Here is a 14,383-nt window from a genome sequence, read left to right as displayed (position 1 = left end):
ATGGCTAACTTGTCTGCCTTTCTCATTTTGCACTTGGCACTGCCTTTTAATGGCACCACGTTGAGTCTGTTCGGCCTGTTCCTGAGTCTCTGCCTCAACACCAGCCCCAGGCCCCCGTCACAAAGACTGTTTCTAAATCAGCTGCAGTTTTATCTCTTCCTGAATCAAAGAATGTACTTCCTGCTCTACAAATTGTTTCTGAATCACAGCCTACAAACAAAGTCGGACAGGTTTGAGTCACCTGACCTTCCCTATCTTCCTGAATTTCACTGACACCTCCCATCTTCTTGAGTCAGAGTCTGCTGCCGTCCTTGTGGCTGTTACAGAAACTGCTCCTAAATAAGATTTCTTTTACAAAAGGCCCTTGGGTTGACTGACATGAAGACAGCTTCTTCGTCTGTTCATCATTTAGCTTCCAGCCTCCTTCACACATGCCATGATAGTCAATGCAACTGCCATTAACTCCCAGCACAAGGTGCTTCTGTCATTCACACTAATGTATTATCCTGTTCCAGGGCCATCTTAGCCATTATTGGAAGAGGTACCATGGCCACTGCCTTCTAGTACATCCCCAGTTTTACATCCCAGATACCAGCACAGAGAAAGGGTGTGCAGATGGGCTAACAGATTCACTTGAACCAGCCAGTTGGTGGAGTGATTTATCTTCTTAACTCTGCCTCAACTGCATGAATAATCACACGTTTGCCAAACTGTAGGGAACAATCAGAGGTACCTTCTCCCAAAAACCCTGCCAGGTAGACTAGTTCTCTTCTGATCTTCCCAACAGGCCCTGTCACAAACGTATTAGTGCTTAAAACTGCATTAGACAGAGTAAAGCAGCAATGAAAATACAATTAACTTGGCATCTGTCCACTGTTATCTGTCTGCTACATATCTCCCGCTCGTCTTCGTCTCCTTGGCAAGCCCGGAGCTTTGAGACCAGAAGAGCAGAAAAGCAGGCGCATTAGCTACAGGAACAACAGCACCTCAGGGGTTCAGAGACGTTCACGCACAGATCTGTATAGATACAGAACAGCAGTTAAACCGCGTGTTAACAGAGGACAGATGTTAATGCAATGCTCATAATGTGTGTGATGTGCAATATGGGACAGTAAAAGCATTATGAGCATGGGAAAAATCAAACAGTAGAAAAACAACAACTCATAAACTACAAGTCATGCTTACAGTTATGTAACCTTCAGGTTTCACTTAAGGCTTGGAACTCAGTGTTCAGGGAAAAGGTCCTGTCCTCTGATTTGATTGGTTAACAGGGATTTAGGACCTGAAAGTCAGACAGAGCAATGACTCAGTAAAAAAGGCTCCAACGTGCTTATTTTGCATCACACTTTGATTTGCTTTGTTGGGCTGATACTTCATACATAAGACAGGTTGCACCAGCTTTGACGAGTGGCTCCACAGGGGACACTTTTATAAAGGCCTTTAATAAAGAACATTTGACCAATTAAGACCATTTAAACACACACTGACAGATTTCATTATTATGATGCATATAGGTGTGTACTTTCAGATCAATTTGACAAACAAACCTAGCTTACCTGATAATCTTAAAAGGCTAGGAGTGCTACTGTAGTTTGCATATTTTGACCAAATCCTTTTAGTAAAAGTCTTCACTCTATTTTTTGGGGATTTTTAAAAAATGAGCAAATGAGAGCATTCACCCCTGTTCACACTGGTCTCCGATTGATCACCACCATTGGACTGTACCAGGAGATACAAATCAAAAAACTTAGGAGGTGATGAGACACACCTGGAAATGAAAGAAATAAAATTACAAGACAGATTGCTCCAAAGAGGCAAGCTCTTGCGTTCTTATATTATGCCAGGTTACATGTGCAGTGAGTAATGAAAGCAGTTGCAACATAATCTTATCATGTGACCTTGTTAGATAAATGTCTGCACTGAAAGGCAGCAACAAAGTAGAGAATCAGTAGGTAACCTTGTAAAAATAGTGAGTGTCTATGCTGCCATGCCATCCCTCTGAACCTGCCACAGAGGAAGAGCCTTGACACAGACAAAACTATCATGAATCGTGTAGTCATAACCAGCAGTCATAACAAAGGCTTATGAGCTGCAACTGAAAAAAGCAACATTACAAGCAATATTTCTGTCACCACAATCCAAGAGGGATAAAAAATCGTTTCCCTCTAATGCATCCTTTTACAGTGTAGAGCAGGGATGGGAAACATAAGGCCCAGTCTTGGCCCGGCCTGACAAAGACTCCAATCTGGCCCACTGGACAGCTTTGAAAAATATGAAAGAGGGCATAAATTTTGGAAATTTGACTGTATTTTTATAAGCTTTACAGCTTTTTCTACTGATAAAGACCTCCCCCCATGACTATTCTTAATATGCCAACACAATTAAAACACAAGTAAAACAGTTAAGAAAAGTTTTTTCACTATCTAGAAATTTCAGGGTTTTTTCTTTCTTTTTTTTAAACATTTTAATGTACTTTTTACAGTGGCCCCACATAAAAAACAAAAACATATTCTGTGAATTACAGGACAGCCTGGGCAATGGTACTCAAGGAGTCTTACTCATTTCTTTCTTACAAGTTAAGCCCGAATGTTGACACATTCATGACAAATCACGAGCAAGAGCCGAAGTTTTGTCTGTTGCTTACAGCTGTTTGCAGGAGTCTTTACACAGAGATCATCATATTTGCTGTATTAGACAGCAGCAGAAGTCTCCCCTGAGCCTTTCTAAAGTGAGAGCGTTCTTGGAGTTCATGCTCAGTGGTTCGTACATTATTGAAAACTATGACATGATTGGTCGACGTGAAAATGACACACTAAGTGAAAACAAATAAACAAACAAAACACCAAAATAGCAACAGTTTTTGATTTTTTCAGTATGTGACTTGGATAGGAGAGTAACCTTTATTAGAAACTCTGTTTCATGGTTTCCAGATGCTGAGCGTGTCTCACATTACAAAGATTTGAATGATTTCCTGCAATGTTACAGGGTGGTCAGTAGATGGCACTAAATACAAAGGTATAATCAGGAAGCTCGCATCGTCAAGTGTTCAAAACTTCGATGATGATGCTCACATAGGGTGAAAAAACACTTTGTGGGAGATACTGGGTGACCGATGGCATTATGTCAGCATGTCTCTTCAGACTAAAAGAATATTGTGAAACTTTAATACTTTAAAAAGGAGCAACATCTTGTGGTGATGAGAGGGTCAAAGTAAAGAGTCTTTCTCCTCCAACCATATATTCAGAATTTAATAAAAAGTGGAGGAGTCCCTAAACATCCACCTGGCTCTTGTGACCTTCCTATTGGGATGAATAGAAGACTCTTAAGAATAAGGGCCTGTGTGTGTGTGTGTGTGTGTGTGTGTGTGTGTGTGTGTGTGTGTGTGTGTGTGTGTGTGTGTGTGTACCCCCATATGAACGCAGAAAAAAAGGATTTCCTGATGGACTCTGCAAAAGAAAGCAAAAAAGATGTGAAGTGATATTTTGGTTGGGGCTCACACTCACACACGCACACATGGAGCAGAGGATGAAAAAGGGGTAAATCTTATCATTTAGAACCTTCACAATGGGCATAAAGAGCTGCTAATCTGCTTCATCTCCCCGGTCCCTTTGTACGAGTGGAAATGGACCTTCTGTCCACCGGCAGCTTGTCACCCCGCTCTTTTGTCCTCCGGTGGATGTGATGGCCTGCCCATCACAAACCTCATCTCTCTCCCCCTTTTGTGGGGACCCGCGCATACAGCCCTCAGCTGGAGTCCTATAAGTCCTTTAGGTGTCTTTTCTTTTATTAAATCCTACCTTTTCTCTCATTCTCCTTTATTCTTCTTTGTTTGCCAGAGGCTGCCTGACACGTATGGATTGTAACAGGCGGGGATAAGACGGATGTGTATGCCAATCTAAATCCGTTGATTTAGTGAGAAGAGAATATTGGTGGTGTTAGGAGTGCTACATCCGATCTCATTAGTACTAAGGGCAATCAATAAAGCTTTTGGGTCTGCTGAATGCAGCGTTCACTGAAGGACTGTGCTTTGTGAGTTTGTTCTTTGCCTTGTGCTCACTGGCAGATGACCTTTGCTACCTTTAATACTCACAAATCACCCGTGATCTATTGGGTGGCAGGACTGGCAACCAAGACAGCCTCTTCATATAGTGGATTTAGTCTGGCAAGCGTCTACTTTGCTTTTCAGCAAGGTGCTTACTCCAAATTATATACTTACAGCACCTGATGACTATGAGCCTGTTTTTAAAGAGGCAAGCACTTCTGTCAGAACCAACACTCAGTTAAAAATCACATGCAAATATACAAATACAGGATATTTACATGCAGAATTTCTCCCTGAAAAGACAAGCGTGCCAAGTTTTTTTTTATTTTTTTGGTTAAAACATCTGGTCCAGAGGCTTCCTTGCTGACGCTAGTCTGCAGGGAAAAAAGGGAACTTTTCATTCATGAAGTTTTCAACCTGCTCCCTCACTGTGGTACTTGAGCAAACAGCCCCGCCTACAGTTTCTGTGCTGAGTTGTGGTTTGCTTGTGTCACGGATTCTTTGTCATTTTTTTTCTGATGCTTTATAAATGTAGCTCAAGCCTTTTACACAGATGACTAGCTTCCCAGCGCTTGGGTTGATGACCTCCAGAGGAAGCAATGTTCGAAAAAGAGCTTTCCACTTGGAAGGACCTGGACTGAGCTTGACATTGTGTCTCCGAGGTTGAGCTTGAACTATCTGACCCTTGCGGTCCACTGAGAGCAGTTCAGCCACCTTTTCTACAGTGAGGAGAACAGCGCAGAGGATAAGATCTGCTGTCAAACTGCTCTTGACAAACACAAAGGGACTCACTCCACTGCTACTGAACTGAACCCTAGCTACAGTCCTCTATTTAAGGCAAGGGTGGATAGGGTGGATAGGGTGGATGGGGAGGGGGGGGGTGAAAGCCAGCGTGTGAGTGAGAAGTGGTGGAGAAGGAAAGAGGAGAGACAGAGAGAGAGGCATTGTGTGAAAGATAACTCAGGTTAAAGGAGCAACAGTGAGCCAACAGTGTGGAGGATCTGTCAGAGACACAGTGACAAACAGGTTGAGGCAGAGATGCGTCTTTAGAGAAGATGCACAATCCCAGAAGTAGTCTGTTTACACATTCCTGGTACAACGGAATGAAAAACTACAGCAGGATCTTGTTTCTCCACCCCCCTACACACAAACACATGGATATGCAAGATATGGATGGATATGCAAGCATATTTAGACGTGGTTTCTAAGCTGAAAATGATGTAAATGGCAATCTGTGATGCTGACAGGCACCTTTAAAAAAATCATCTTAGAGTCCTTTTACCACAAGGGGCAGTCCCAGATTGTGGCAACAGGGCAACACATGTAGCTTCCTTAATATGCAGATTATCAGTGCATTAATCAATGAAATGGCTTATCGTGTGTGTTATGCACTCAAACCTCAAGGCTGACATGCATTATGCATACGATTTTATGACAAACAGTAGAATAAATATTATTGTGTAAGACTCACTGGAGACTATACTGTAGCCATAGTCAATGCTTTGTAGCAAGTAGCAGAATAAATCTAATGAAACCCTTTCCTGCAAGAAGCAATGGTCTGTTTCAGCTTTCTACTAACTATAATAATTATTTTAAAGATGAATTAAAGTGCAGCTGAAAATTGAAGACAAAATAAAAGTAAGATGCAAATACAAAAACACTAAACTAAACACCCCTCAAGTGGTAAACAAAGACACTGAACCATTTAATGGAGATTACATGTCCAAGGTGGTCCCAGTCTCCACAGCACAGATTGAACAGTCGTCTGCTTTCCCCTCCTTACAGTCACAGATTTCTGGGGGGGTTTCGACATTTTAGCTCTTTGATGAGTAAAACCAGCTCCTCGTGCGCTCCAATGGCCTGCTGCAAATGTCGTGAGGTTGATGTGTTTGACCTTCAGATAATGCAACTTCTGCCAAATCCGCAACACCACAGTGAACAGCAGAGGCTTTAACGTGACCGTGTCTGACTCCGAACGTCACGAGATGGTTGGTGAAGCAGAAAAAAAGGGGGGGAAAAAAAGGAAAACCCACATCTTCAATCTCAGTGACTGTGAAATAACTATGGCATGATCCTGGTTGGGTAGCCCTAAACACCCTCAGGTCAACTAATAAAAGAGGTTGGGCATTTATATCATGTCATAGTTAATAATTATATTAAATATATTAATATTATATTTGTCACATAACTGTCAGGGACTGGGTCTCTGACCCAATGTTTCGAGTTTAGTTTGCATTGTTAGATTACAATAATGTAAAGTTTTTGTGTTAGTATTTATTTAGGGTTTAGTTGAGTGTTATTCTACTAGTTAGTCTTGTCTTTTGTCTAGTTTGTCTTGTCCTCTATGTTGAATGTTTAAGTTATGTCGGTGTCTTCGTCTTCCTTATCTGTTCCCGTTTGCCTTGTGTGTTTCGCGCCTTCCCAGTCTGTCATGTGTTGTATGTCTGTGTGTTCCATTTCCCATTGTCAAGCTTGTGATGGCCAAACCCTTGGCCACACTCTAAAGGTGGTAACTATATTTTTATTTCTTCATTTGAAAACAGTAACACACTATAGTTTCCAGGAACATTATTGATTGGTTTGGATACATTTCTTCTATTTGTAACATTGCACATTTAGTTTACTTATGTATTCATACCAGTTCATTACTTTGATTTTTGACTAACTTTTGTCTTTTATTTCTTACCCGCCATCATCCCTGGGAGTTGCTGGACAAAAGATGGAAGCCAGGGTTTGAAACCATTGAATGCAAAGAGGGATAATTGGACCGCACCACCACTTCCTGCTGAAGGGAGAATGTGTGTTTTCTTTAATTAAAAACAAAGTAGTTGTACTTAATTAAATATTTGAGTTTAGGGTTTAGTAGTTTTGATTTCCTTCTTTGGTGTTTAGTTTATTAACAAACCAGACTATACTGCATTGTTTGTTGTTTACAATTGTGTTTTGTTTAGTTACCCCTCGTGTGTCATAGTGGTCTGATCAGCCATTACATATACCCTTATGTGTCATTTCATGTGGAGGTCAGTTAAGGCAGCCAGCTGGTTTGTTAAGTTGCAGTTTTGCCTGACTTCAGTTTTGTTTCTTTGACCTCTTTTATAAGCTCAACATTTATGACCTTTGTAAATATAATTTTTGGGTTAAATAAATGAAAACCCTATTTGTGTAATAATTCCTGTGTGTAATAATGTGTAATGATTAAATTGAATTGAACTGGAGTGAATGGAAGAGAATTAAATAATGGATTTCATGTTTATGTTTATCTATGTTGTAACAGTGACGACTTGAGACATCTGTTTGGCACTATATGAAGAGAATTAAATAAAATTTAAATGAAAATGATATTAACTGTATTTATACATTTTATATTTTTGTATGAGACACTGTCAGTGTGCTGTTATATAACTCAGGTATTTTTAAGGCCTGACTGGTGGCATTGGTGCCCATTGCTTTACTGTGCTGTTGGATGTGTATGTGGGCTATCCCTTGTACCTGACATTTGACTGGGCATCACTGTGTTGCTATGGCATGATCCTGGTAGTTGTTGTTAATAAAACAATAACAAATTCAAATTCAAACATTGCTGCATTCTTCTGTCACTGAGGATTCCAAACCTGCACTCAGTCTCCTCATTACTTTGGTACTGAACAGACAAACTTTGGAGCTCCTGCAAACTTTATTCACAAACTGCAACTATTTTACACAAATCTGCGACTGACAACAAGCACAGAGACTTCAAACAATCACTGAAGTAAGGACTGAAAGATTTACTTTTAAACAATAATGATTAAGACCTTTTTCGTAAGGTTGTTTTCCCTTGATTGCCAGCTGTTACTGTTTTTATCTTCATATCTTTCATATTTGTCCACCTAAACAATGCTTTAATGATACAGTTTGAGAAGTTTGATATGAATTTATCCAACTGACTTGAAAATGAAACTGACAACTGTCCTGTAATCTTACACAGAGAAACCAAATCCTGCGTCTTTGCCTTGACAGACGCCTAAAATGGCTCGAGCTGTGGTAAGTTACCCTTCACTGTGTCTGTTTCTAAACATTCAATCGTGTGAATTTTTAAAGAAAAATCCAACAACAACAATAATAATATGTAACAGAGCAAAACGTCAGATGACTTGAATGTTCCTCTGCAACACAAGATCCCTTTGGCTCAAAGTCTGCCTCCTCCACAGGCAAAGGAGAAGCTCCCACACTCATCCGATGCAGACCGTTGTGCTCTGGACAATGAAGTTCCCGCTTTCATGTTCAGACCTATCAGCGCACCTGCATGTGAGCTCCCAAGTCCACCACCTGCTGATGCCAGCTTTCATTCAAAGGACACAAACAAGATCATGCATCCAGATTTGAAAAGTGATCGTTCATCCCTGGATGATGAAGTGGCGTATTTCATGTGTCCTGCTGATGTTCCTCTGCCTCCGAGACCTCCACCCACTGCAGAGTTACGTCTCTGCAGAAAGCGCAGACATTCTGCTGTTTTTTCTGTGGAGGATGAAGAGGAACATTTGATGCCTAAACGCATGAGGCTGATGAGTTCTGATGTTCCACTTTCTTCAAGTCCTCCACCTGCTGATGCCAGCTTTCATTCAAAGGACACAGACAAGATCATGCATCCAGATTTTAAATATGATTGTTCATCCCTGGATGATGATTTGGCCTTTTTAATGTGTCCTCTGCCTCTGACACCTCCACCCACTGCAGAGTTAGGTCTGGGCAGAAAGCGCAGATATTCAAGCGTTTTTTCTGTGGAGGATGAAGAGGAACCTTTGCCTCAGCCTAAACGCATGAGGCTGATGACTTGGGATGTCTCTAAGTCTCCAGCTGCTGAAAAGAAGTATGTTTTCTTTACGTGTCCTGAAGATAAGAGGTCTGAGTTACCTCTCAGCTCCCCCCAAGGCCATCCACCATCACCGGTCAATAATAATGACACTGACCAGTGTACCATTCTGCTGCCTCCTGAAATCCCAGTACCTCCAAGTCCTGCCCCTGTTGGAGTTCTAGAAACTGTTGATTTTCCTTGTGTTTAAATTTAAATAAGTGTTTGTAGTAATAAATAAATTTTTGAGCAAATACATCTTGAAATGATTCGGTTGCTTATGATGGTTATAATTATCCAAACAGTATTGTTCCTAAGAAGATCTTTACTTTTTCTACTTATTTTCTCCATGAACTATTTTGATGTCTATTTTGAAGATCCACTCATATCATGACAGTATGCTTATTCTCAGTAGAGTGTATAGCCACATCTGAAGAAAGAATAAATTAAAGTCACTCATTAACAACTTACCACATACGCCGGAGCTGAATTCAAGATGTAAGCAGACGTTTCACAGATATCTTGGTTGTCTTTCCATTTCCTACACTAACAGTATCCTGAGAATTGTCTTATACAGCTGATATAAAGGTGAAATTTGATGACTTAATCGAAGCATCATCAGCTTAAATGCAAATGAATCCACTGTACTTGAGGTAACCTAACACTGACCATGAACGCCACAATCACTGTGCGCCAGTCCAACACAGTGCTTTACTGTGAACTCACCACAGTACTGCAAACTAAAGTGTTTATCTTCCAGTCCAATCCAATCCATCTTTATTGAGAAAGCACTTTAAAAAACCCAGGACAAAACCAAAGTGCTGTACAGTAAATGAGTTAAGAACAATAGAATAAACTTAACAGTAAGAAAATAAAACACATAATACATAAAAAAAATTTAAACAGCCCTATATTTAAAAACAAGATAAAACAGCAAAAATAAACTAAAAAACTCAAACTAAAAACCAACATCTTACAAGGTGTCAAAGGTCAGGGTGAAGAGATGAGTTTTCAGGAGTGATTTAAGAACAGGCAGAGAAGAAGCCTGTCTAATCTCTAAAGGCAGATCGTGTCACAGTTTCAGAGATGCTACAGCAAAAGCACGATGTCCTCTAAGTTTGCGCTCAGTCCTGGGAACATTCAGGAACAGCTGATCAGCTGACCTGAGACAGCGGGTGGGTTTATAAGACTGTGGCAGCTCAGAGAGTTAAGATGCAGCTAGGTCATGGAGAGCTTTAAAGGCAAATAAAAGAATTTTAAAATGAATGCCAAAAGAAATGGGCAGCCAGTGAAGTGAAGCTAAATTAGGGGAGATGTGCTCAAACCTTCGAGTGCCAGTTAAAACACAAGCTGCAGCATTTTGCACCCTCTGTAAACGAGTAATGTATGAAGCACTGATCCCTATATAAAGTGCATTACAGTAATCCAGCCGAGTGCTAACAAAGGCGTGGATAACTGTCTCAAAGTGCTGCTGTGAAATAAATGTCTTTATTTTATCAGCTGCCTGAGCTGAAAGAAGCTTGATTTTACCACTGCCTTAATCTGACTGTCAAGCTTCAGGTCAGAGTTCACTTTGACCTCCAGGTTTGTCACAGCTGGTTTAACGTACTGTGCCAAGGTATCTAAATACACATTGGGGGTCTCAGTAGGGCTACCAAGAGATTTGAGCCCTGGTGGAGGAGACCTTCTCAATAAAAAAGTGTTTAAAAAAACGTTTACAGGCTGCAGTCAGTATGTGGTGCACTAAGAACAGAGTTAATGGTTTTAAATAAAACATGCAGGTTGTGACAGTTTGACGAAATAATGTCAGATAAGTGTTGTCTTTTGGTATCTTTTACAGTTTTTTGATATTGATGCCAACAGTCCTTTAGCATCTGGAATGACACTTGTAGCTTGTTTCCATTCACGCTCAGCTCGACAGCACTCGCGTCTGACAGCCTTCAGCCAGGGGTCAGATTTAGTTTTAGGCTGCCTGGTTCTTAATGGAGCCACAGTGTCCAAAGCAATCTGGTAGGTGGAATAAAACCATGAGCTCAGTTCCTCAGTCTGGCTGCACAAAAACTCCGGGATTTTACAGTTCTGCTTAAAAACTGTTAAAAACTGCTCAGCAGTGGACGGGTCAAAAATACGACAGCGGCGAGCAGCAGCGCGGTTTAACTGAGGTACGGGCAAGAGGAACTTGAAGCATCACAGGACTTTCACAATATGAAAATAAATAACTTATTAAAACAGATCATATACACATCCAATAACTAAGTGAAAATGATTGTTTTTGTTTTTTTATTTGCTAATAAAAGTGTTAGTGCAGTCAACCATCGTTTTTGTCCTCGTGCATTAGTTTTGATTTAGTTATCAAGTAAAATTTAATAGTAATTTTTTTACTTTGATTTTTGGGATGTAGGATGATTGTGTCAGTGTGTTTCCACTTCCCCTTTTATTTTCTGTGTATTTAAGTCTGCTGTCTTCCTCTGGTCAGTGCTGGTGCGTCTGTTTTCCTCTGTTCACGTTATTCCCGGTTTCAGGTTATCTCCTGATTCTGTTTAGGTCCATGTTCATGTTCATGTTTTTTCATCAGAGTTTCTCGCATGCACCTCCTCGGATTCATGTTCATGTTTTTCCTGTCATAGTTGTCATAGTCATACCGAGTTATTCCCAGTGTAGGTTTTAGTTTTAGTTGTCGCCCCTGTTTGCTGGGCCTTGTTTTGTGTTCATGTTTTTTCAACCTAATAAATGATTTGCTTTTTGTTAAGATTCAGTTCCATCTCTCCCTTGTCTGCTTTTGGGTTCATACTGCAATCACATCAGCCACCGTGACAATAAACTTATTTTGATTTTTAACTTTCTTTATTTTTTCAAATTTATTATGTATATATAAACATTTTGCATCTTACAATATAAAGCCTGGATCCTGCACATATTGCACTTTGAACTTGAAGTGTGTTGTCTGTTTATTGGAGATTGTACTACTTGAATTCATTATCCTGGTGATATAACACATTAATTCTCCATTTGGAATCAATATAGTATATAATACAGTATCTGTCTATCCATCTATATAGCTATTGAATTGAACTGGAGTGAATGGAAGAGAATTAAATAATGGATTTCATGTTCATGTTTATCTATGTTGTAACAGTGACGACTTGAGACATCTGTTTGGCACTATATGAAGAGAATTAAATAAAATTTAAATGAAAATGATATTAACTGTATTTATACATTTTATATTTTTGGATGAGACACTGTCAGTGTGCTGTTATATAACTCAGGTATTTTTAAGGCCTGACTGGTGGCATTGGTGCCCATTGCTTTACTGTGCTGTTGGATGTGTATGTGGGCTATCCCTTGTACCTGACATTTGACTGGGCATCACTGTGTTGCTATGGCATGATCCTGGTAGTTGTTGTTAATAAAACAATAACAAATTCAAATTCAAACATTGCTGCATTCTTCTGTCACTGAGGATTCCAAACCTGCACTCAGTCTCCTCATTACTTTGGTACTGAACAGACAAACTTTGGAGCTCCTGCAAACTTTATTCACAAACTGCAACTATTTTACACAAATCTGCGACTGACAACAAGCACAGAGACTTCAAACAATCACTGAAGTAAGGACTGAAAGATTTACTTTTAAACAATAATGATTAAGACCTTTTTCGTAAGGTTGTTTTCCCTTGATTGCCAGCTGTTACTGTTTTTATCTTCATATCTTTCATATTTGTCCACCTAAACAATGCTTTAATGATACAGTTTGAGAAGTTTGATATGAATTTATCCAACTGACTTGAAAATGAAACTGACAACTGTCCTGTAATCTTACACAGAGAAACCAAATCCTGCGTCTTTGCCTTGACAGACGCCTAAAATGGCTCGAGCTGTGGTAAGTTACCCTTCACTGTGTCTGTTTCTAAACATTCAATCGTGTGAATTTTTAAAGAAAAATCCAACAACAACAATAATAATATGTAACAGAGCAAAACGTCAGATGACTTGAATGTTCCTCTGCAACACAAGATCCCTTTGGCTCAAAGTCTGCCTCCTCCACAGGCAAAGGAGAAGCTCCCACACTCATCCGATGCAGACCGTTGTGCTCTGGACAATGAAGTTCCCGCTTTCATGTTCAGACCTATCAGCGCACCTGCATGTGAGCTCCCAAGTCCACCACCTGCTGATGCCAGCTTTCATTCAAAGGACACAAACAAGATCATGCATCCAGATTTGAAAAGTGATCGTTCATCCCTGGATGATGAAGTGGCGTATTTCATGTGTCCTGCTGATGTTCCTCTGCCTCCGAGACCTCCACCCACTGCAGAGTTACGTCTCTGCAGAAAGCGCAGACATTCTGCTGTTTTTTCTGTGGAGGATGAAGAGGAACATTTGATGCCTAAACGCATGAGGCTGATGAGTTCTGATGTTCCACTTTCTTCAAGTCCTCCACCTGCTGATGCCAGCTTTCATTCAAAGGACACAGACAAGATCATGCATCCAGATTTTAAATATGATTGTTCATCCCTGGATGATGATTTGGCCTTTTTAATGTGTCCTCTGCCTCTGACACCTCCACCCACTGCAGAGTTAGGTCTGGGCAGAAAGCGCAGATATTCAAGCGTTTTTTCTGTGGAGGATGAAGAGGAACCTTTGCCTCAGCCTAAACGCATGAGGCTGATGACTTGGGATGTCTCTAAGTCTCCAGCTGCTGAAAAGAAGTATGTTTTCTTTACGTGTCCTGAAGATAAGAGGTCTGAGTTACCTCTCAGCTCCCCCCAAGGCCATCCACCATCACCGGTCAATAATAATGACACTGACCAGTGTACCATTCTGCTGCCTCCTGAAATCCCAGTACCTCCAAGTCCTGCCCCTGTTGGAGTTCTAGAAACTGTTGATTTTCCTTGTGTTTAAATTTAAATAAGTGTTTGTAGTAATAAATAAATTTTTGAGCAAATACATCTTGAAATGATTCGGTTGCTTATGATGGTTATAATTATCCAAACAGTATTGTTCCTAAGAAGATCTTTACTTTTTCTACTTATTTTCTCCATGAACTATTTTGATGTCTATTTTGAAGATCCACTCATATCATGACAGTATGCTTATTCTCAGTAGAGTGTATAGCCACATCTGAAGAAAGAATAAATTAAAGTCACTCATTAACAACTTACCACATACGCCGGAGCTGAATTCAAGATGTAAGCAGACGTTTCACAGATATCTTGGTTGTCTTTCCATTTCCTACACTAACAGTATCCTGAGAATTGTCTTATACAGCTGATATAAAGGTGAAATTTGATGACTTAATCGAAGCATCATCAGCTTAAATGCAAATGAATCCACTGTACTTGAGGTAACCTAACACTGACCATGAACGCCACAATCACTGTGCGCCAGTCCAACACAGTGCTTTACTGTGAACTCACCACAGTACTGCAAACTAAAGTGTTTATCTTCCAGTCCAATCCAATCCATCTTTATTGAGAAAGCACTTTAAAAAACCCAGGACAAAACCAAAGTGCT

The sequence above is a fragment of the Diplotaxodon limnothrissa genome, linkage group LG23 (genome assembly GCF_057381915.1).
Source record: "Diplotaxodon limnothrissa isolate DT_005_m linkage group LG23, D_limnothrissa_male_GT1.1, whole genome shotgun sequence".
NCBI classification, from domain to species: Eukaryota; Metazoa; Chordata; class Actinopteri; order Cichliformes; family Cichlidae; genus Diplotaxodon; species Diplotaxodon limnothrissa.
This window is presented reverse-complemented; position numbering follows the sequence as displayed.